The sequence below is a fragment of the Hibiscus syriacus genome, unplaced genomic scaffold (assembly GCF_006381635.1).
Source record: "Hibiscus syriacus cultivar Baekdansim isolate YM2019G1 unplaced genomic scaffold, ASM638163v2 tig00110551_pilon, whole genome shotgun sequence".
In the NCBI taxonomy this organism is placed as follows: Eukaryota; Viridiplantae; Streptophyta; class Magnoliopsida; order Malvales; family Malvaceae; genus Hibiscus; species Hibiscus syriacus.
Genome location: NW_024062778.1, coordinates 1,032,047 through 1,055,279, shown reverse-complemented (window position 1 = coordinate 1,055,279; position 23,233 = coordinate 1,032,047). Strand labels below are relative to the sequence as shown.

Sequence of the window (23,233 nt, the reverse complement as noted above, 5' to 3'; positions counted from 1 at the left end):
CCTAGCAGCAAAAGCAAGTGAATTAAGGAAAAGATTCTGAGAATAAGATAAAAAGATGAAGAATCGCTTTACATATGATATAAGAAGCTTTGTGCAAGCTATCCACAACACGGATTATACGAGCAAACACTCCTCCAATATTTCTATGAATGGTTGCTTCCATAAAGATGAAAACTATAGATGGTTCTAGTGGAGAAGCTCTTGTGAACAAAACACCAGCTGCAACAAGGGAATTAATTTGCAATGGTTGTAACTCTCAGTAGTTTGGCAATTCAAGTGAACCCAGCCGATGGGTCCATGAGATAAGTATTATTTCCTTAGAAAACAAAATCGATAAATTAACTGATATAGTTAATTCTTTGGTTGCAGGGAAAATTATATCAACAAAAGTATATGGAATATGCACAATGCCATATTATCCGAAAGACTACTGTCCGATGCTATAGGAAGAAGTTGGCGCAGAAGAAAATGTTGCAGAACTTTCTGGTACCTCCCTAAAGACCCTATAACCCATACTCCAATACTTATAATCTGGGATGAAGAGACCATCCAAATCTAAGTTATGTCAAAACACAAGGAATAATCAAGCTTATCAGGAAAGGCCCTCACAAACATTTCAACCATAAAAGTCTTCTCTGGAATCCATTGTTGAACGTTTGGAATTCTCCTAGGAAAAATTCTAAAATCGAACTGAGGCCCATCTACAAGAATTGGATTAAAAAAATGAGCCAACTGACTCAAATCATGGGAATATTAGAATCACAAGGGAAGTTACCTTCACAAACCAAGACGAAACCCATGGGAAAATGTTAGCACCATCACTATCCGGAGCAGTATAGTTGAACAACCAGTCCCAGAGGATGTTGGTACAAATCCAAAAAAGAGTGAAGAAAATTCAAAATCCCAAGTAAAAGAAGAAGCATTTGGCGCAGACCCTCCTAAGGAAAAGAAGATTGAAGCAAATCCCAATGAAAAAAGAAAGAAGTTTCACAGCCTGGTCCAACACCAACTCCTATGAAACTCCTATGAAACTCTGCCACCTTTTCCTTCCAGGTTGGTAAAAAGAGACAAACAAGCTGAAGAGAAGGAAATTTTGGAGGTATTCCGAAAGATTGAAATCAACATACCCCTCCTTGACGTAATCCAAAAAATACAATATATGCTAGATTTCTTAAAGACCTTTGTACTACAAAAGAAAGTTTACCAGAACAGAAAAGTGAATTTGGGAGAGCATGTTTCAGTTGTCTTCCAACGTAAGCTTCCACCAATGTTAGAAGATCAAGGTATGTTTACTATACCTTGCAAAATTGTAAAGTTGGAATTAATATGCAATGTGCGATTTAGGAGCTTCTATAAATATAATGCCTTATATATGTACAACTTACTTTCTAATGAGCCTTTGAAGGATACAAGAGTTACAATACAGCTGGCAAATCGATCAATAATTTATCCCAAAGGACTCTTGGAAGAAGTCTTAATTAAGGTAAATGAGCTTATATTTCCAGCAGATTTCTATGTCATTGACATGAAAACGACCGAACAAATACTTGTTCATAATACTTTTGGGTCGTCCCTTCCTTAGCACAACAAATACGAAAATCGATGTAAGAAGTGGAATTCTTACAATGGAGTTTGACGGTAAGATCGTAAAATTTGATGTATACAAACAATGCAACATCTAGATAAAGTTGCTAGTATTAATTTTGTTGATATATTGAGTTTACCGTTGATGATTATATGGAATCTAACTTTATTGAATCTATGCAGGGAATTGGAGGAATTTGAAAATGAAATCAAAGAGTTCGAGAAAATATTTTCTGTAATTGTAATTCATGTTTTAGTCCCTCAAATCCTAAATGCTACATTTTGTTTTGCAGACTCCTCAAATCGATTTGAAATGTTGTCAGAAAACTTGAAAAAACACATTTTTAGGAAAAAGAGATACTTTGCCAGTAATTATTTCGGACAAGATGAAAAGGATTTGTAAGAAAGCCTATGAGAATGTCAAAATCTACAAGAAAAAATACAAGAATTACACTATTATAGAATTTCATAAGGAAGTTCTTAGTTAGAAAAAGCGTATAAAACGGAGGAAATATTTCTCTCGACGGCATGTTTCAGACTATAGGTTTCGATGGACCAAAATAAAAAAATAAAAAAAAAACGTGGGAACATGCAACCAAAATTTAAAAGTAAGTAAATAAATAAAAAATCCAAAGGCAAATATAAGATACAAACATGGTAGTCGTAAACCAAATATTTTAATGGGCAAGTTCAAAATCAAATCAATCACACACATAAAAGAAACAATAAAATACCATTAAACATTAATAAATAAATGCAAAAAACAAAATGGCTTAAATATGGAATATAGGAAATAAATACCATAACGTAAATACTAAAATTAAACATACAAAAATAAAAGGAAACAAGGAATTAAATAACAAGGAAACTATGACTAATTTCAGACGAGCACAAGACAAGGGATAACATCACAACAAACATAAATCAAGGACCTAAAATGAAATTTAGCACAAGTAAATATGATAGATCAACATATGACCATAATTACCTAAAAAAATCATACATGTCAATGTACATATATATACATTTTAGAAAACAGTAAATATACATGTTAGAGTAAAACACGTGTACAAACAATTGAGTTTAATAAAAAAAGGTCACGTTTGAATATTTAGTCAACAATAATAATAAAAAAAGAAATAAGGACACCTCCAAATAATAAATAATTAAGGGTATGAGTTGTAACCATCACACAATTAACTAGCTAAATCTATGCTCCAAATCCATGATTTAATATGTATACGAGCTTATATTTATGGATTATGATGGGGATATAAATCAATGGTTAAAAGATTACATATTCCAAAAGCAAACCGCATAAAGTCAAATGAACTAATGATTAGATAAAGAGAATAATAAGTTAACCGATGGAATGAAATAGGGCATAAATTAGGAACAAAACGTAACTTACATAAACTGGGACAAGGACTAAAATGTAATGGTGGCAAAGTTTGGAGACAAATAAAAAACTTTAAGTCACAAAATATGGACCAAAATGAATTAGAAAGAGAATGGGCAGTGCCCTTACAATAAACCCTACCCCAAGCGCCTAGACACAAAACAACACCGTTTTGGTGCCTATACTATATATGATATTTAGGTAAAATTATAAACCCTAGTACATTGTGCTCTCTCTCTGTTTTTTAGGCCTCTTTTCTCTATAAGCGTCATTCCTCTAGTCTTTCACCCCCTCTTCTTTTTTCATTTTTTTCTTCAACCCACTTGGCCACCGTGGTTGTCGCCCTCTATGGGCTTCGACAAGGTGCCAAAAGGCCTTTAATCTCTCTTTTCACTATCCAAACCCCACACCAACTAAGCCTCTACGACACAAACTCTCAAACACACAAAAGAAGCTCTAGTTGAAGGCCAAAAGGAGTTATCTTTGGTTTAAGTGGCGTTTTGACACCAGGGGACGCCGACGTAAGTAACAATGAATCGTATCGAACATGGTAAGTTTTTTTATGGTTTCTCTCAATTTTTTTGGATTTTGGTTCCTTTTTTAAAATTTTTTTCTTTGGTGTTTGCTATTATCCTTGTTTTTTCTTTTTTTTTAAAGGGAGGAGCCCCTTTTCGTTATTTGGCTTCTGTTGATCGAAGGGAGGATTTTACTTATTATTTTTGTTTTTTTCGTGTGTTTTGTGATGAGAAAGATCTTCATTTTTGATATCTTCTTTGATTTTGCCTTCAATGTATGAGACGCCGATGGGGAGCGTTCTATTCGTCCCTTTGACATTTTGTGGTGATAAAAAACTTCTGCTCCCTACTACTGTCATGACAGAGGGAGTAGCAGTGGTGGCAGCGTGGGCAGGTGGGGACCAAACGGTACAATTTGGACCGTTGGTGCCCTTCAATCCAATGGTTGATACTCCTTGATCAGTGGTGGTAAAAGATTTTATTTAGGGTTATAAAAACCCTAATCAAACCTTGATCTGGGCCATTGATTGCCCCCAGATCAAACGGATGGGAATTGACGTCACCTATGGTTAAAACAACAGCTAGGTTTTTTTTCACCTTTGATAAACGGACCTCCTAACTTTGGACCTTCATATTTGGATCATTTACCTTGTAACCCTTGGACTTCATTTAACTAATTTTTGTACCTTAGGATATATATATATATATATATATGTGTGTGTGTGTGTGTGGACACACCCATGTAAACAAAATTAATAAAAGGTTAATCATTACATATATATCCCATATATTATATACTAAAAGTCACCATTTCCATAATAGTATATATACAATCACATAATTAATAATAATAACAACTAATAATTAAACTATGTTAAAAGCAATATATATAATCAACTATATATATACATGCATACTAATAACTAATAGTTAATCCTTATATAACTAGTAATAATAATAAAAATGGAAACCTATATAATATGTACATTTATATATAACTAAATAAGCCAAATAACCTCTTGTATTTAAACTAACTAGTAATATATATAATATATATATATATATATATATGAAAATAAAAATGAAACTTGGATGAAGCCCCAGACAAAATGAACATCTACATGTACCTCTCTTTCTCATTGTGTGCAACGGGAATACATCAAAGATTAAAGGATGGTATATTTTTTGGTTATGAGGAATTCAAAAGGTTAGTCCGCTACACTGCAACTTCAAGGTAGGTCAGACTTGATCAACTCATTTTTTCGGGTAATCAGATCTTGAAAAATCTTGATTCGCTTTGTACTCTTAGGGAAGGTTGAACGAAGTTGATTTGCTTCACTGCTCTTCAAGAAGATCAAATCTGGGAAATAAGGATCTACTCCACTACTCTTTAGGGGAGATCAAACTCGGGAGTTTTGATTCAATTCATTGTTTTTCATGAAACATTGAATGAGGTTGACCTTTTTCACTATTTTCAAGCAGATCGAATCTAAAAAATGAGGATCTTCTCCGCTAGTCTTTAAGGAAAACCATATATTTTAAAGAAATTTGATTTACTTCACCACTCTTTGGAAAGAATTGAACCAGGATCGATTTGTTTATCTTGTCTTTAAGAGGATCGAATCTGAAAATTAAACATTACCAGTTGTTAATATACACTATGGAATTTGAAAACATCATACCCGAAAGTTGGAATTCAGGAGAATCTTTGGAAATCAATTCTCTTGTGGAAACTCATCTCGTAGTCATCAGATATGGAAATCTGTCTTGACTCTGGTGTCATTTGAACTTCTCTTTTTTCTAGACTTTGAACTGGTTACTTTTATCTTGAGGTTTAAACATCTTCGATTTTAGTTTTCTTTTGAAAGATCTATAAGTTCTTAATTGCATTGGTTATCATGCATTTTATGAATGATGATCCTATTTATGCCTAACATGTATGCAATGATCAATTTTAGTATATTTTTGTTTTCAAAGGAGAACCTCTCTCGTTAACCCTAATGATTCATTTAAATATTGAACCAAAAATCACGACCAATTCACCCCAACTGACCATTTTGATCACATACGCTTTTGGTTGGATCTAATCTTCTTTTCTTCCTTTTTGAAATCTAACTGCTTGATCAATGATAAATATTTTAGGTTATCCTCAATTTGCTTAAATTCTCTATGTTCCAAGGTTTTAGTTTTCTGTAGCCATCATCATGCAAGCCTCATGCTAAAACCATTGTAAGCTTCAGAATGCATGCACTTTCCCAAAACTTTTTGCACAGTAATACACGATGATATCATGTTTTTCAAGTTAAAATATATGTATTTAATTTTAGTGTAAGATGCTTGCAAAGGAAACTAACAAGAAAAAGTCCTCTTTTCTTTATATAATTGTAAGGGCTTTTGGGTAAATACATGATAATCCTTTAACTGGAAAAATAAAAGAAATGAATTAGGTGTCCCTATATCATAATAAATATGGTTTTGAACTGGAACGCCATTGAGTGACTCAGGTGTAGCTTATGTTAAAGGGATCTCGAGAATTGTGGCAATTTGTAAGGGCGTGAAGTTCCTCTAGACTACCAAATCTCCAGATATTAGATGTCATAAACAAGTATTAGATCTCATCTACATTCAATTTCTTTTTCTGGTTGTTTTAATCAAAGCCTTTTCAATCTCCAGTCCCAACCTGATCACCATTTGATGTTACTACTCGAATTAGGAGCTCTTTCAACTTCAAATAAATTCAGAACCTCCACCATACATGAATCCTGGATTTTAACAAAAATCAAAATTCCCTTTACGGATTTTCACTTTGAGACCTTTGTTTTCAAGACGCCATTTACGAATTTTTATCTTGAACCCCCTTTTATTTATTTTTACTCTATTCTTCTTTTTATTTTTTCCCTTTTTGTTCTTCTCTATTTCTTCTTTTTTTAAGCAAAGTATTCTTGACAACATCAGAATTCATAGGGTTAGGTAACTACTGTCCATCCATCTCAATGAGGTCAAAGCTCCACAAAAAAGGCTTTGTTCACACATAAAGTCCCTCCTAGTTCGACATCCACTTTCCTCGGAAATTTTTGTATGAGTATGATCTTTTAAGTACAAGATCTCCCTCATGAAATTCGTGAGTTAACTTTCTTATCATGCACTCGTATCATGCCCTTCTGGTACATCTGACCATGACAATGGATTTAATCTTTTTCTTCAATCAGATTTAATTGGTCATATATGGCTTGTACTCATTTTGCCTCATTTAATTTTACCTCTAACAAAACTCGAAGTGAGGAATCTATACCTCAATAGGTAACATAGCTTCCATCCCATAGACCAAGAAAATAGATTTGCCTCAGTTGAAGTTCGTACTGAAGTTCGATAAGCAAACAAAGGGAATGGTATTTCTCTTACCAATCCTTATAGGTCTCAGTCTCTTCTCTATATGCCTATTGATTTTCTTATTAGTGTCTCTACTGCCCCATTCATCTTTGGGTGATAAGTGGTGAAATTTGATGTTCTATCTTGAATACTTATAGATGATTCCATCATCTTATTGTTTAAGTTCAAGTCATTGTCAGATATGATTCTTTCTGGTAAACCATATTGATATGATCTTCTTTAAGAACTTACAGACTCTTAACTGAGTGACATTTGAATAGGAAGCCCCTTGTACCCATTTAGTGAGTTATTGCCACCAAGATGAAATAATGACCATTTGAAGCCTTGGGCATAATTTGTTCAATGACATCCATTCCCCACACAGAGAATGACCATGGAGCTGTCATCATGTGCAATGGATAAGGAGGGATATGGATTTTCTCCATAAATTTGGAACTTGTGATATTTTCTGGCATAATTGATACAATCGGTCTCTATTGTTGACCAATAATATTCAAATCTCATTATTTGTCTAGCCATTGCATGTCCATTGGCATGGGTACCACACACCCCCTCATTCACGTCCTCGACAATTATTCTAGTTTTCTTGGCATCCACACACCTCAATAAAACCTGATATAGACTTTTCTTGTAAAGATCTCACCATCAAGCATACCCTGCAACCATTCTTCTAATATTTCTTTGTCATTCTAGGTGCATGCTCAGGATAACTTTGATATCTGATGTATTGCAAGATATCATAATACCAGGGTTTTTTTTTTATTTTTCAATTAAAGCAATGGGCTGATAACTTACTAGAGCTGAGTCCCCATATACTTGAGTGTTTTTACTTTACGTTCATGTCAACTCTAAGACCCAAAAAACAAGCTTTATAATCAACTATATTTTTGTGCAATCAAAATTTAGTCAAATAGTGAAAGGATGAAATTCTTCACTAGTTGAGACCAAGATTACCCAATTCCATGTCCCATGGTATTTGGAGCACCATCAAAGTTCAACTTCCAATGTTCACTAGTAGATGTAATTGCTTCCTTTACTGAAATAACCATTATATCTTCATCTGGGAAATCAAACTCAACGACTCATATTCTTCAGAAGCCCTCTTACAATAAAATCGGCTATGACACTCCCTTTAACTACTTTTTGGCTTATGTATAGAATCTAACATCGAGCTAATCTTCCAAGATAGAGTAGGTACACCCATTAGATATTTCAAAGGGTAAAGTTTGAAGATCAACCAAGTGGTGTGATGCAAATACTGCCTGAGCCTTCGAATAGACAAACCAAAACACAACACAACTTTTCTGAAGATAGAGTAGGTACTTTACCTCGCAATCAGTGAACTTTTTATCGAGATAGTAAATTGCTCTATCTTTCTTTTTAGTTTGGTCATACTGTCCTAATACACACCCCATCGAGTTCTAAAACACTGACAAGTAGAATATTAATGGTTTGCCTGAGATAGGTGGCACTAAGACTGGGATATTTGATAAATATTGGCTTGACTGCTTCAAAATCTTTTTAACAATCATCACTCTATACCCCTGAGTTATTTTGAAGAAAAGATGAAAAATGGGATAACATTTCTTGGTCAATTATGAGAAACTGAGCAATGTAATTTAATCTCCCCAAGAATCCCCAATATTCTTTTTGTGTTCGTGGGGGGTGGTAAATTTTGAATAGCTTTGACTTTGTCTATTTATTTCAATCCTCTTTTTGCTACACATTCTAAGGGCTTTCCAGATGTTACCCCGAATGTACACTTATTTGGATTGAGTTTCAATTGGCATTTCCTAAATCTCTGGAAGAGTTTCCTCTAATTCTCAACATGTTATTCCTCTATCTTGGCCTTGACAACCACATAATCGACATAAACTTATATTATTTATGCATTATTCCTTGAAAAAAGGTTACCATGGCTCTCTAGTATGTTTCCCCTGATTCTTCAACCCAAACGACATCACCTTGTAGTAAAATTTCCCCACATGGTGACAAACATAGTTTTTTCCAATATCTTCAGGGTGCATCTTTATTTGATTATAGTTAGAGAACCCATCCATGAATGAAAACAAGGAATTTCCAGTAGTATTATCCACTAGTGTGTCTATGTATGGCAAAGGAAAATTATCCTTCGAATTGGCTCTGTTAGATCTTTGTAGTCAATGCACATATGAACTTTCCCATCCTTCTTGGTACTGAGATGCTTTTTTTTCCACCCATTTAGGATACTTGGTCACTTTAAGGAATCCATCATGGAATGTTTCTTCACTTCTTCTTTAATTTTTAGTAGTATTGGGTCTGATTTTCTAAGCTTTGTTGCAGAGGTTTACACTTCAGTTTATCGATAATTTATGTACTACCAATCCTGTATCCAAACCCGACATGTCTTATATGACCAAGCAAACACACCTTTTTACTCTTGAAGAAGTTCAACCAAACCTTGACGTCCCTATACAAACAAGATGGTGTCAATCTTTGTTCTTTCTATCTTTATCTGATCCCAAATTCAAAGTTTCAATAGGTTCCTCATGAGGAAGAATCTATTTATATCTCTTTTCACAATTTTTAGCAGTTCAAAAGATAAGTCACATTTCTCATCATTATCACAACCCTCGATTTCCCCTTGACATATGGGCAGCTCAAAATCAATCTACGGGTTAGTGTCATCAGTATTCATGCTACTGCATCTGAGGTACTAAAAGAAACGAACGAGAGGATATATATATATACACACATATATATATACACATACATGAGAATCTATCCCATATCAAGATAAATGTAATGAATAATATATACATAAATAATAAAGAATAAATAAATGCATGGTATAATGTTTGCCACTATGTGAATTAATAAAAATGCATCTTTCATTGAAAAAAAACATAGATTAACCCTTACATAAGATCACATATTGCCCTGGGTTAGACAACATGAAAGTTTTATATTACTGTGAAAAAAGTTTTTAAACTATAAGTAACTCCTCTGTAGTCCAATTGTTCAGCAATATGCTTGGCGATGCAGGGTAAATTCCTACAACCATTTATTCTTCAGCCTCATCATCCAATATCACATTAATACTTAGATATTTTAATGCATCTTCAATAATCAATTTCTTGACTTACTGACTTCCTTGAAACATATGACCTCTAGACATAAAGGTATATACAATGGCGGGAAAGTAATTGGGTTCCACTTAAGATCCTCTCCAACTAACCTTGCTCTTCTCCTTTACTGGCTCTTTTGGATTCCCTTTAATTTTCCCTCAAGGTTGGCTGATATACCAAGACAAATCGATCTCTTTTGGTGGTACTAAAAACAGGATTAATATGTCCCTGTAGGAGGCTCCCTAGTCCCTTTTTAGGCTTGGCTCCTCTTTCTATAGTCAGCTTGAGTTCCATTCGGGTGCAGTTGTACAGTCTTGGCTTGAATATCTTCATTCCCTCAGCCATAATTATTGTATTGAAAAAATCTAGATATCTGAAGGAACACTTCACAACTTCCTCATATACTTCAACATAAGGGTAGTAATAGAAACAGAAGCAATAATGTCTTCCTCAGCATTAATGCATATCAAATTCCCATCAATCACAAATTTGAGTTTTTGATGCAGCGTGGATGGAACTACTCCTGCCTGATGGTTCCAAGGCCTTCTTAATAGCCAATTATAGGTAGGCATGATGTCCATAACAATAAACTCAACCTCATAAGTAGATGGGCCAATAGTTATAGGGATGTTAATCTTCCATAGCACTTTTCTCTTCATTCCATCAAATGCACGAACGATGCTCTGGCAATTCCTCATATGTGTATTGTTGATAGGTAACTTTTTTAAGGTTACCAATGAAATTACATTCAGAGCAGAGCCATTGTCAACTAACACTCGACATAAAACATGTCATTTTCACCTTATAGTGATATATAGAGCTTTGTGGCTGCCAATCATCCCAGACGGGATATCATCAGTGAAGAAGGAAATAAAGTTATCAGCTTGAATATTTACAACCAATCTATCTAGCTTGTCTATGGGTAAATCCTTCGGCACAAAAAATTAACTCAAGGCCTTCAATAAAGCGTCTCAGTTTGTCTTAGAGGTTAATAGAAGAGCAAGGAATGAGATACAAATAGGTAGTCATGCAGTTGCTCAACAATGCTATATTCGTTGTGTTTAAACATTTTGGAAATTCCACAACCTTATTTTCTATCACAAGCTCGTTAATGACTGACTAATCCTCTTTCAGTAGTAAGTTAACCTTCTTTCCCTTGTCATTGGTAGATCTTTTCTCTAATCCTCTAGGCTGATTGGGAGAGTAACATCTATTACTCATGGTGAAATGGCCTACTTCATCTGCTTCTTCGTTCTCTTTCTCTATGTAGTCCATATTGCACTCATAATTCCATGGAACTTGCTTGTTGTCCTTGTAAAGGAATGGAGATGGGGGTGTGATTACCACCTTAGGGGTTATTTTCTCACCACACGAGTTTTTGGTGTAATGATTAGAGGGCAATAGGCGTTGTAAACTCTCCTAGAAGAACCCTCAGATGTAAAAACCTTTGTCTATTCTTCTTCAACGACTTCTTTGTAAAATTCCATCTCTTTATCATCCAACATTCTTTGCACTAAAGCTCGAAATTCAGAATAGTATTGTATGGTATGTCCTTCACAATTTTGATATTGGCATACATGTTTTCTCTCAACTTGTTTAACTACCGGTTAGAGACCAACATGCCTGCCTTGATCATCTGACCCCTGTATCCAATGCATGGGTGATTTTACCTCACTTACCCTTGTTATGATATTCTTTCCTTGTTGATCAGCAATTGTATTGACCCATGTACCTACATGGTTTGGTGGTGGGTTTTAAGCCATGTTTGTTTTCTCACTATCACCAATGTTGATGACGTTCTTTTTCTTTAACCTTTAGAAAATCTTCTTAAAGGCAGTGCAACTCTCTATCAAATATAAGGGAACCCCTGCGTGATACTCACATTGGATATTAGCATCATATCATTTAGGGTAGGGAGGTTGCAGAGGTGACACATGGTAAGGTGACACCACATGTCCATCATATAAGATCTAAAATAATTCCTTGTAAGACATGGGAATCGGATCAAAATAAAGCTTCTCTATCTCTTGCCTTGGATCTCTTGTTCCATGCCTAGCAGAATTTTGTATGGATGATCATATGGCTTGAAGTTGAGACACATTGATGTTATTGGAGTCATACTTTCTCACATTAATGACTTTGTTATCCTTTATTTTTGCTGGTGGTTTCTTGCTAGACTCAACTCCATCAAGCCTTTCACTCATGATTTCCATTTCGATCATCTCCCCTACTGTAACCAAATTAGAAAAACTCTTGGATGAGTTTCCTATGAGGTGGCCAATGAAATGAGCTCTTAAAGTGTTTATAAATAGCATGTTGGTTTCCTCTTCCTTAAGCGGTGGATGAACTTGTACAACCACATCCCTTCACCTCTGAGCATACTTTCTGAAGCTCTCATTAAATATTTTCTCCATACTTTGCAGCATGATTTGATTAGGCCTCACTGCTTATATGCTTTAGAAAGGTTTTAGCCAAATCATTTCATGATCGGATGTAAACTCTGCTCAACTGATTGTACCATCGAATGGCTGAACCTGCTAAGCTCTCCTATAAGCAATGGATCAATAGTTAATCATCCCCTATGTAGGCAGTCATTTTCCTGTAGAACACATTGATGTGAGCAGATGGGCATCTCGTGCCATCGAATTTTTGAAAATCCAAAACTTTGAACTTGAAAGGTAGCACCAAATCAAGAACCAGACTCAACTTCTTGGTATCGATCCCATACATGCTAGTGTTCTCTTCCATAGCCATGATTTACTCTTTTAATTGTTTTCATTTCTTTTATCGCTGTTTGTTATACTCTTTTCTTCCCTCCTCATCAAAATCTGGGATGTCTATAACTTGGTGTGGGTTTACGGAGGTTTCAGGTAAGTTTATGTGCACTCTTCCTGGATGAGCAGTTGTTCCTTGTTGTGCTCTAACATGAGATAGTATAAAACCTGGAGGGTATAAGGGTTCATTGTGGGAACACCAACAGTTGGAATATTTCCATGATCCGCACGTGGTGCAAAGCCCAGGGAGGTAAAAATGTTCTTCGTTGGTAGAACCGACAGTTGAAGTCTCTTCTCGATCTATATTTCTACCTTGTAGCATGTTCTCAAGTTTCTCCATCATATCATTATGGGATTTTAACATTTCTTCACACATATCTTCTTGAGATTTCTTCATATTCTCTTGTATTTCTAGTTAAGTTTTCTCAATTTAGGCGATTATTTTGTCTATTGCCTTTTTCCTGGTATTGTACAGATGCTTGGAAGTTCCTAGTATTATGCCATACAATCCTTTTATTAAGGTTGATGTTTTATTAATGAATATGAAAACATGAATATACATGGATAAAATACAATGCGAAAAGTAAAATACAGTGCGGAAAATAAAATGCAAATGCAAAATTCAAGGTGTTGATACTGGAACGATTCCTTGAAATAACTTTTTATATTAGAAACGAAGTTCGATTCCAAGGATTAAACATATCACAAATAGATCTGAGCTATCTTCTCTAATTGTTGCATATGCCCAATTAATTCCATAATCCTTTGAGCTCATTTAGTCTTAGGTTCCAATCTTTCACTTACAGTAGTAGCTTCATGTGCCAAGTCAACCAAGTACTGAGCCACTCCTTGAGCATGTTATAGGTAGCTTGCAATGAGGTCATCCCTTTGCTTAACTCTCCACTGAGCCTGTTCCCAATGATAGCGCCATTGTATAGCTCCTTCATAGGGGACTATAGGAAGTTCACTTGCCTTCCTCTGAAAATCTTGGACCATAGTCACAAGTTTATTCACACGCTTCCTTAGGCTTTCCACCTCTCCACGACTTGAGCTGCCTTCTTGGCTTTAGTATCGTCACAATGATGCCTCTAAACTCAAGTTCTTACCTTTTAGTTTCTCATTTCGGGTTTGACTCTCTTGTAGTTGTTACCCTAATGCACTCTTTTCTTTTAAAAGTATATTGGCCTGATGTCTACTACGCTTGAGCTCTTCTTCACTTTCTCCAGCTTATCTCTTAATACTTGCCACTTATTGCCTCCAATGAACATGTGATTTACTTGAGCTAGCGTCATTTGAGCTTTTCCTATTCATTGGTATTATAACTGGAAATCATTAAAATCCAACCGCTGTTTCGTTTCCATCTTCTCTATTCGGTCAGCTCAACCCTTTTGGATATTAATTTCCACTCTTTTTTGGTACACCTCATCTTCCATCTTTTGTAAAGTTTCTTTCCACTGCTTTTTTTTAGCCTCAAAATTACTCATGACTAATTATAATGGAGATGGTACAACTCTAAGATATTCTTCTATGGGATGAGTATTTTAGGGATTAACCATCTGGATATTATCATTAACTCAATTTATTCTCCATTCCTCGTATTCTTGTGAAAGCTCCAGGTCGAATGTGAATATATTTACTCGATGAGTCTACTTCCATACGTCGGAAACCCCTTTGACTTTACTCTTGTATTGCACTCCCTTGAATGAAAACTCTCACCCAAATAAATCTCAAGTTTCCAGTAACAGACCATATCCCATAGAACCCTATATTCCTAGAAAAGGAACCCAATCTCGCTCTCCACACCTATAGATTATGTTTGAAGAGATATTCCATGAAGCACGTCACAGTATGTCACCATCTCGGATATCTTTGAAAATGATCATCCATTTTTCTTACGTGAAACCCCCAGGCCATTCTCGGAAATAATATTTCAAGGGAAAAAATCCTTTTAGAAATACTCGACCAGGTGCCCTCTCAACATGTTTGAAGTGGTTAAGGATCCAAACTAACAAAAGTGGTGCACACCCTATAAAGCGCCCTTCTACCTCTCGACTGCATGAGTTTAAAGAACAAAATGTCTCAGCTAATATAACTGGAACATGATCCACATGTCTATCCAATCTCTCAAATAAATCAACCACTGATACATCAACATGCCCTAGAACCTTCGGGAATATGACTAGCCCATAAATTCCCAGAGTAAACAAGTCCATCTTTTTTCTATTTTCTGGATGACGATCAATTACTTCTCTAAGAGCAGTCCACGTGATGCTCTCACTATCTCTTTCTTCTGATGCTTCTTATGACCCATTCTTCACTCATCTCAGTCATCAAAAGTAATTTTTTTTAAAGAATAAATTTTTGGCCGTTTGGTGTACACCCTGTGTAATCTCGAACAATGAATCAAAGCATGATACTTCTCTATAGTAGGTGACAGATCTACTATGCCAAAAGTAAAATTCCAGAATTACGCAAGAGCTCTAAACAATTTCGATCAATCGGAATTACTAGGAGATAGGAGATGTCACCCTATAATTGATAGAACACCTTCTTATAAACTGCTTCTTATCTTCCCTAGATCTCATTCAGCTCGCTCAGATCATTTTGAAAGACATTGATGTGGATGTAACAATCAAATCTGACACATATCTAGGCTGTAAGCTATCTCTATTGGTAAGTTAGGACTGCTCAGACTATCTCATAACATCTGTATTATCTTCTACCTCTTTTTGTACCATTCGTTCCATATTATTAGCCTTCTATATGGACATCGATCACGGATCAATACCATAGAATGAATAGTGCAATGCAGAAGACAAAAGAAAATTAGTCAGTAATCATAAAGAAATCAGTCGAGCATAACATAGTTTGTCAATAAAACCTGCCCTCACATGTTGGCTACCCAATCATGCTTTAGCATATCCTACTTAAAAATGGTGCTTTAAACTTTATATATATATGTGTGTGTGTGTGTGTGTGTGTGTGTATGTTATATATAATGATACACCACTGAAACATGTTTTAATAATATTATAAATATATATAGACATGCATAACTAATAACTAATAATTAATCCTTATATAACTAGTAACAATAATAAAATATGGAAGCCTATATTATATGCACATTGTTGAGTTAATATTAAAATGTTTCAACACACATTATATATATATATATATATATATATAATATATAACTAAATAAAGCTCAATAACCTCTTGTATTTAAACTAACTAGTAATATATATGGAAGTACAAAACTTGGATGAAGCCTCGGACAAAATGAGCACTACATGTTCCACACTCATCATTTTCCATTAAAAATTTTGTTATATCCTTTTGTATTTTTTACTCCATTAAAAAGGGAAAATTGTTGGTTTTTTAGTCCCCACTATAAGAAAATATACCTTTAATGACACACGAACGATGACACACGCTAATTTATGATTTGCAAAACATGTGTGTCATAAAAAATGTCATGTTTATTAAAATCTTAACGATTTATGACTTACAATAATGTGTATCATATTTAATAGTCATAATCTAAAAAATTTAGCAAATACACAGAGTACAATTTTCATTGTGTGTCATCTAAAGGTCGTCTTTAATTTTCCCCCCATAATTTTCATCTTCACTTCGTTTGGTCTCTTTTTCCAGTCTGTTTCCCTCTCTCTACGTAAAATCAGTTTCCTTTGTTTCGTTTCTGGGTTTTGTTCAGGACGAAGGCTAAGTCGAAAAGGTGAAGTGGCTAAGAGCTTGGGTTCAAAACGACGTAGGCACAGTTGGTGAGGCTTTTAGCTTTGAATTCTGGGTCTGAGATTAAGCCTGATAGGCCATATGCTGAGTTTTGATCGGAACCCATGAATCAGGGCCAAGTTTTATGGCTGATGACAATGGAGAAGGTGGGATTTGGGTTTAAAAGATTGGATTTTGAAGAATCCAAATGTGCTTGGTCACAAGGTTTTGAAAAATGGGGGTCTGATCTTCCTTTCTGTTCAAGGTTTGTTCTTTTTTTACACGTATTTCTCTACTTTCTTTTTGGGAATTTCTTTTTTTTTTTCTCTTGTTTCCTTTGATTACTGGGAAATTGAATTTTGATTTTTGTGTGCATGTGTTTGGAATTGGGTTAATGAGTTTTCTTTTTCATTTTAATGGTAATGGCCAGAACTATATCAATCATTGTTTTCTGCATTGTCTTACGGCACCATAACTCTTTGCTTCTACATTCATTACACTGCTGATAAAACAAGTAGGATGATAAGGGAAGCCTAGATGGTGGTTGAATCAGTCATTTTCTATGCTGAAACTACTGATATAATTATAATGGGTTGCATTTGAAAGCAACATAACCTCATTCTCATATATAGCTTTGAATCCATCGAAAAACGTCCAAGATTCACAGCTCAGGAAATATTGGTATGACATATGTTGTGGACTGATCTATTCCCTCGTTGCTTGATAACTTTAAATATTCCTCGTTGCATAAACGACAGAAAATCCTTGAAAAACAAGACAAGGAAGAGAAAGATATGGCTCATTTGCATTTGGGTTTTGTCTTTTTCCTTGAAAACCAGACAAGGAAGAGAAAGATATGGCTCATTTTGCATTTGGGTTTTGTCTTTTGTTTAGATCCCAAAGTTGAGTGACTCTAAAAAACAAATTTGTCTTTCCACAGGGTTTTTGTCTTTTTCTATTTCCTAATAATAAAAAAAGATGTCAATCTTTTCATCTAATCTTTTTCTAACTTTTTGTTATATCGTTTTTGCTTTTATCTCAAACATTCAGTCGAAGAGGTTGGATACTCGAGGGAAAAAAAATGCTGGATAGGAAACAACACTTTTTCAGATGTATTGGTTATCTTTGCAGATCCAAAGGGAGGAGCCAGAGGGAGACCTGGAGGGAGGCCAACGAAAGACGACGATGGAGTATGGGATGGAGAAGTGCCTGATACATAAAAACGTGTAGATGAAGCTGAGGTACTTTTTTTCCTTCAATGGATTTTTAAAATCAAGTGGCTATTGGATATGATTAGTGAAGAAGAGTTCTTCTTTGACAGCTTGCTCGTAGGGTTCGCTAGATGAGAGAGTCGAGAACAGCTCCAGTGGCACAGAAGTTTGAGCGTAAAGCAACTGCACCAGGGGAGTATGCTTAACACTCTACAATCGTTCCTGTCTTCCGTATGTTTTATGCAGATTATACTTCGTAATAAACTTAATAACAGCGTCACTCTCACAGACTGTGTATCTGCAATTTTAATATATAGGTATTTTAGATGGGTATCACTTGTCTGAATTCCTCAATGAGCTGTTTTTCTCCCTTGAATATTAATTTAATACCTAAACTCTAATGCCCATAATTTTTCAATAAATGAAATGTCAGTGAATTATGTAATTTGTTTGGTGAAACTTTGTAGAGAAGACTCGGTGCTATTCTATTTGTATTTGGCCATGGCTTTGGAGTCTTCCTCCTGGTGAGATTTTGTTTCTTAAGTGATTATTTTGGTTTCGTTTGAACTATGAATTTATATGTTAATTCCACCGAGCAATTACGTTTGATTCTACTTTTGTGTCTCGTCTAATTGTTCTTTCATTTGCCGTAGTTTGTGTATTTACTGGGTTAGCACTCCTTTCTATGACTTCTACAACTATTGACCTGAAGACCCCAGTACCCTGCTCTGCTTGGTGATTTTTTGAAGGTATTTTCATGTCCATATCCGAAGTGTTTCCCTATGCATTACGAAATACAATGTGCAAACTTCATTGATTCTTTCATTAATGGCAGTCTGTTGCGCAATGCGGTGCATTATTGTTCTTCTAGGGATGAAGAGCTTGATCACAAAGAGGCAACTAAGGAAAAGTCGTGAAGCCGAAAACTGCTTAGATATCGAATGGTAGCAGGTGAAGATGTTGATTGCAGTGCCAGGTAATATTTGCAGGATTATCCGTTACCGAACCAAACTTTTAGTTAAGCTTATTTTAGTTATTTTCACTAGAATATTCAAAAATACGTTTGCAGATTCAAATATTTTCCCTTCGATTACAGTTTAAGTTTAAAAGTAGCGTTTGATTGAATCCGTTTCACGACTCCACAGCTGTATTATGACAGGCAAAATCAATTGCTCTCCCCTCCCATGCAAGCAGAATGCTTGGAATTGTTATGTAGAAGATAGAAATGCATGAACACGGTTGGTGGTATTTGGTTGTAGTGCATACAGTGACCATATTATTTGACGTTTTGAGCATAATTTTAGTCAAAATTCTAGCCATAAATCCATTGCATCTATAAACAAATTTGCTATACATTATTTATATGCATGATTCCTTATGGCTGACATCAGGCATTGGACCCTTTATTTTTTATTTTTTATGCATGTGTCACATGATTTTGGTGGTCTTATTCTCAGTTCAGGATTGTTCTATACTCGAGTCTGTATAGATAGAGGCCTTTCAAGAGCTATGTTTGTGAAGACATTATGTATTGGTTGAAGAATACCATATCTATAATCCATAATTAATATAATTTCACACGGCCCGCTGCTGCTTTATCTTCTTAGCAGGTAAACTTAACATTATTTGTTATTGTCAGTAAAATACTAAAAAAAGTTCTTGAAGAGGTTTGAAAGTGATGCAAGAATTCAAAGGCATGCTTTACAAGTCCATGGAAGACCACAATAGACCTAACAAGTGTAAGCATTTGACAAGCCTTTTCAATATTTGACAATTTTTACTTGTGAGGAAATGTACAATTGATGTTGATTTAAGACCTAAATTTCATGGATATTTGTTCAATATTAATGCTCGTGGTATTAAATATTATTGCTCTATCTTAATGGATGTTGAGTGAGTATTAGATTCAAATATGTATCTGATAAAGATATGTGGATTATACTTCCATACCTATATCCAACATGTCAGCATAAGTGTAAAACTCAGGTACTTTAAAAATGACATGTTCGGGCAACATAACAATTATTTGATGCTTACTGACCCATGAGATGCAGCTTTTTTCCCACTAAATCAATTTTATGATGTTAAATTAGTTTTATAAAATTTTCTGAGTTGTGGGTAAGCTTTGAGTGGGGATGTAGATAAAGAGAACATACTAGTATTCTACAAACCAAAGGCCTGCTATTGAGAAGTCAATAAATGATTTCCATTAATTACCATGTTGGAATGCTCCTGTTTTTCATTTGAGTTGTAATGTTCCATGATCTATATGCCCTTCATGTTGTCTTAGAGTAGAAGTACGTGATATTTATGCCGAAAAGTTGTGAGATGGTTGAAAATGAAATCTTTTTTTTTTTGTTGAATTGGTGAAAGTATGAAAAGTTCTAGGATATTTTCATAATTGTTCTTTCTGACTATAAAGCAAATTATTTGGCATTCAAGCCTGAGATTAAACAAATGTTTTATTGATCTTACTTGCATTTAAGCTGACCAAAAATTAGTTTTTGGGAATTCATATTTTTTAGGTTGATGAAATGATTTCCATTGATGTACACTACTTAACCATCTTTTGAATATGTTTACTGCTTTGGGCATTTACTCCGAAAGTTTTGATAAGCCTTTCCTGGAGTGCACATCCGAGTTTTATGCAACTGAAGGAATGAAATACATGCAGCAATCAGATGTTCCAGATTACTTGAAGCATGTAGAGGTGCCTCTTCATATTTCACTTTCTCAGTTAGCAGTGATTGTTACTCTATATTTGAATTGTCATGTTTTATCCTTCTAAAAAGAATGTAAATTTGTCACATTATTCCATATATATGGAATTTGAATGTTTATCCCTCTACAATTTTTGTAAGTTTATGTAACTGAGAATTGTGCATGAAATTGAATGTTTATCACTTAATGTGAATATATTGTATGCAAATTGATTGCTTTATATAATATGATATTATTTAGTATTACAAGGCATTAAATGTGATTTAGCTTGATTATTTGTCAATCTACAATATATATATTATATATATATATATATATATATATATATATATATATATATAATTTACGAAATACAATCACGACACACGAATATGTATCATCTTCATTTATGACGTGGGCTTCAATGACAGGCAATGTAAGTCATAAATGCGTGTCATAAATTTATGACACACAAATGTGTGTCATCTTCATTTATGACGGGTCTTCAATGACGCGCAATGAATGTCATAAATGCGTGTCATAGATTTATGACGCACAATTGCGCGTCATCTAATATTTATGTCGGTGGCTTCAATGACATGAATTTGTGTGTCATCTCACCCATAGATGCGCATTGCGCGTCATTAAAAGGATTTTTTCTAGTAATACCTAATGATTGATACCATTACCAACTTTATAACTTTTACCCTAAAATTATGGTAAAAGTTAAATTAAACCTTTTAACTTTACATGCATTCAAGAAAGGTCAGAACTTCAACCACGTGGGAGTTAAAGGAAAAAGCAATTAACAAACATATGATAGTTAAAGTAAAAGGTTAAAGTACCATTTCTAAGTATTTCCAGCATTTATTGTAATAACTGATCAAGAAAGAAATGGAAGAGGAAACTAATGGGTTAATACGTAAAATGGACCCTCAGTTATCTAGATCTTGAGTTCAAAAAGAAAAAAAAAAGATAATCACATCCATTACATTTTTTTAAGGCCTAATGAAAAAACAGTGCTCTTAAGGTTGACTAAATAGTCATTTTGGCCCTTAACGTTTCATTTTAAGACAAAAATTTTTCTGTGGATGAAAATGCTAGTCACCAAAACCGTCTTCAAAATAGAATTTTTGTCCTAAAATTAAAATGTTGGGGTTCAAAATGCTAAAAAAAGGACTAAATGACTTTTGTTTTTTTTAATAATTTTGTATAATTTATGTCTACAGAAACAGCAAGCTACTACGAGCTAACAAGAGTACAAAAAAACTCGATACTCACTCAAGAAGACCCCACTCTATACAAAGATTAATATTTATAGTCCCAACCCTATTAATTTTTACCATAAAGTTGAATCGGACAACTTCCTTCACCAGTTGAATAGATCCTCCTCTCCTCTAGTTACACCATCCCAAAATATAATCAAACGTTATGAAATTTTGACATTACGATTTTCTAAATGTTAAAACGTTACTTTTACCTAACACATGGTAATTTAGTTTTGATCGATAAAATCTTATCAGCATTTCATGTAACGGATCAGTCCATTGGAATTAAGTTGGACAGATTAAAGTTAACAATTTACATGTAACCAAAACCAGATCATAATAAGGATTAACTTAGCCCTGTTATAGGAATTGAAGGAAGTTTGTACATAGTCATCATACCTTGTAATGGACTTGAAAGCCTTGAAACAAGGACAATTTGATCCTAAGAATATGTTAGATAAGGCAAGGAATATACAAAACATAATGAAAAGGGTACAAATTATAGTAAGTGGAGATTTCAACAGCAAACAGGGCATTTAAGCAATCCATTTTCATTACAATCAGGGCATTTGGTGCTCAGTTCATCGCCTTCTTTTCCTGCAAAAACCTTGCGGCTGCCATTGCAGTTTGAGCAGACAGGAACCTCACGTTGGCACAGTTAGTACACAGGCAGTTTGATGGTATCCCTTCCAAGATCTTCTTCAACTTTCCTTGCTCGTGTAATCGGAAAACTTCGCCGGCTCCTCCGATGTATCTGCCCTTGATGAACAACTTGGGTGGGATCACTCTGCCACCTAATATCCTCCATAGTTCTTCCCTGAATTCCATGTCCATTGAAACATCTCTTTCCTGGACCGATATCTTGAAACTGTCTAAGAGAAATCTGATATTCCTGCAATCTTCAAATGTTCTTCTGATTCCCCTCAAGCTTGTGTAGAACACCACTGAATCTTCTCCTCCTGGTGGACATTTCTTCGAAATCTGATAACGATGGATGTTCTTCATTGTCCTCCTTCACTTCTTGTATGCTATGCTCATCAGTCTTTGAAGATGTTGGAAACTGAGAATCCTCTCTAGGCACTATGCCTTTCAGGTCTTTGCAGCGTGTGTCGCCAACATCAAACTCGAACTCAGTTTCTTCTTCCTGTTGATCTTTAAAACCATCTACTGATTCCGGGAGACTTATAATGTTGCTTTTGCTCTTGCTCTTTGTGAACTGATAAGTTAAGCTGAAGGATAGAGCCATGTTTCGAAATCTTCCCTTCACGCCTTTCATCTGTAATTACAGTGATGAGGTACAAGAAACCTCGAAAAATGCATTGGAACCACTTGAAGAAATTGAGAAGGGATTGCATGGACGAGAATGGAACTTCGAATGAGAACGACGAAAAGAGTTGATATTGGTGAGGAAAATGAGATGATGAAGTTTCTCTTATTGCAGCAAAAGTGGAAACTGTAAACTGAAAAGGCTGTTTGTTGGTTGCTTTTAAAAGTTTTCAATGATCACTAAAAGTGTGGGGTACCCTATCACCATTGGAGTCCACTCACCT

General features: G+C 34.8%; 1 pseudogene; it reads right to left on the bottom strand.

The window, feature by feature from the left end:
- Positions 1 to 22,135: 22,135 nt before the first annotated feature.
- Positions 22,136 to 23,233, bottom strand: LOC120131274 (annotated as a pseudogene).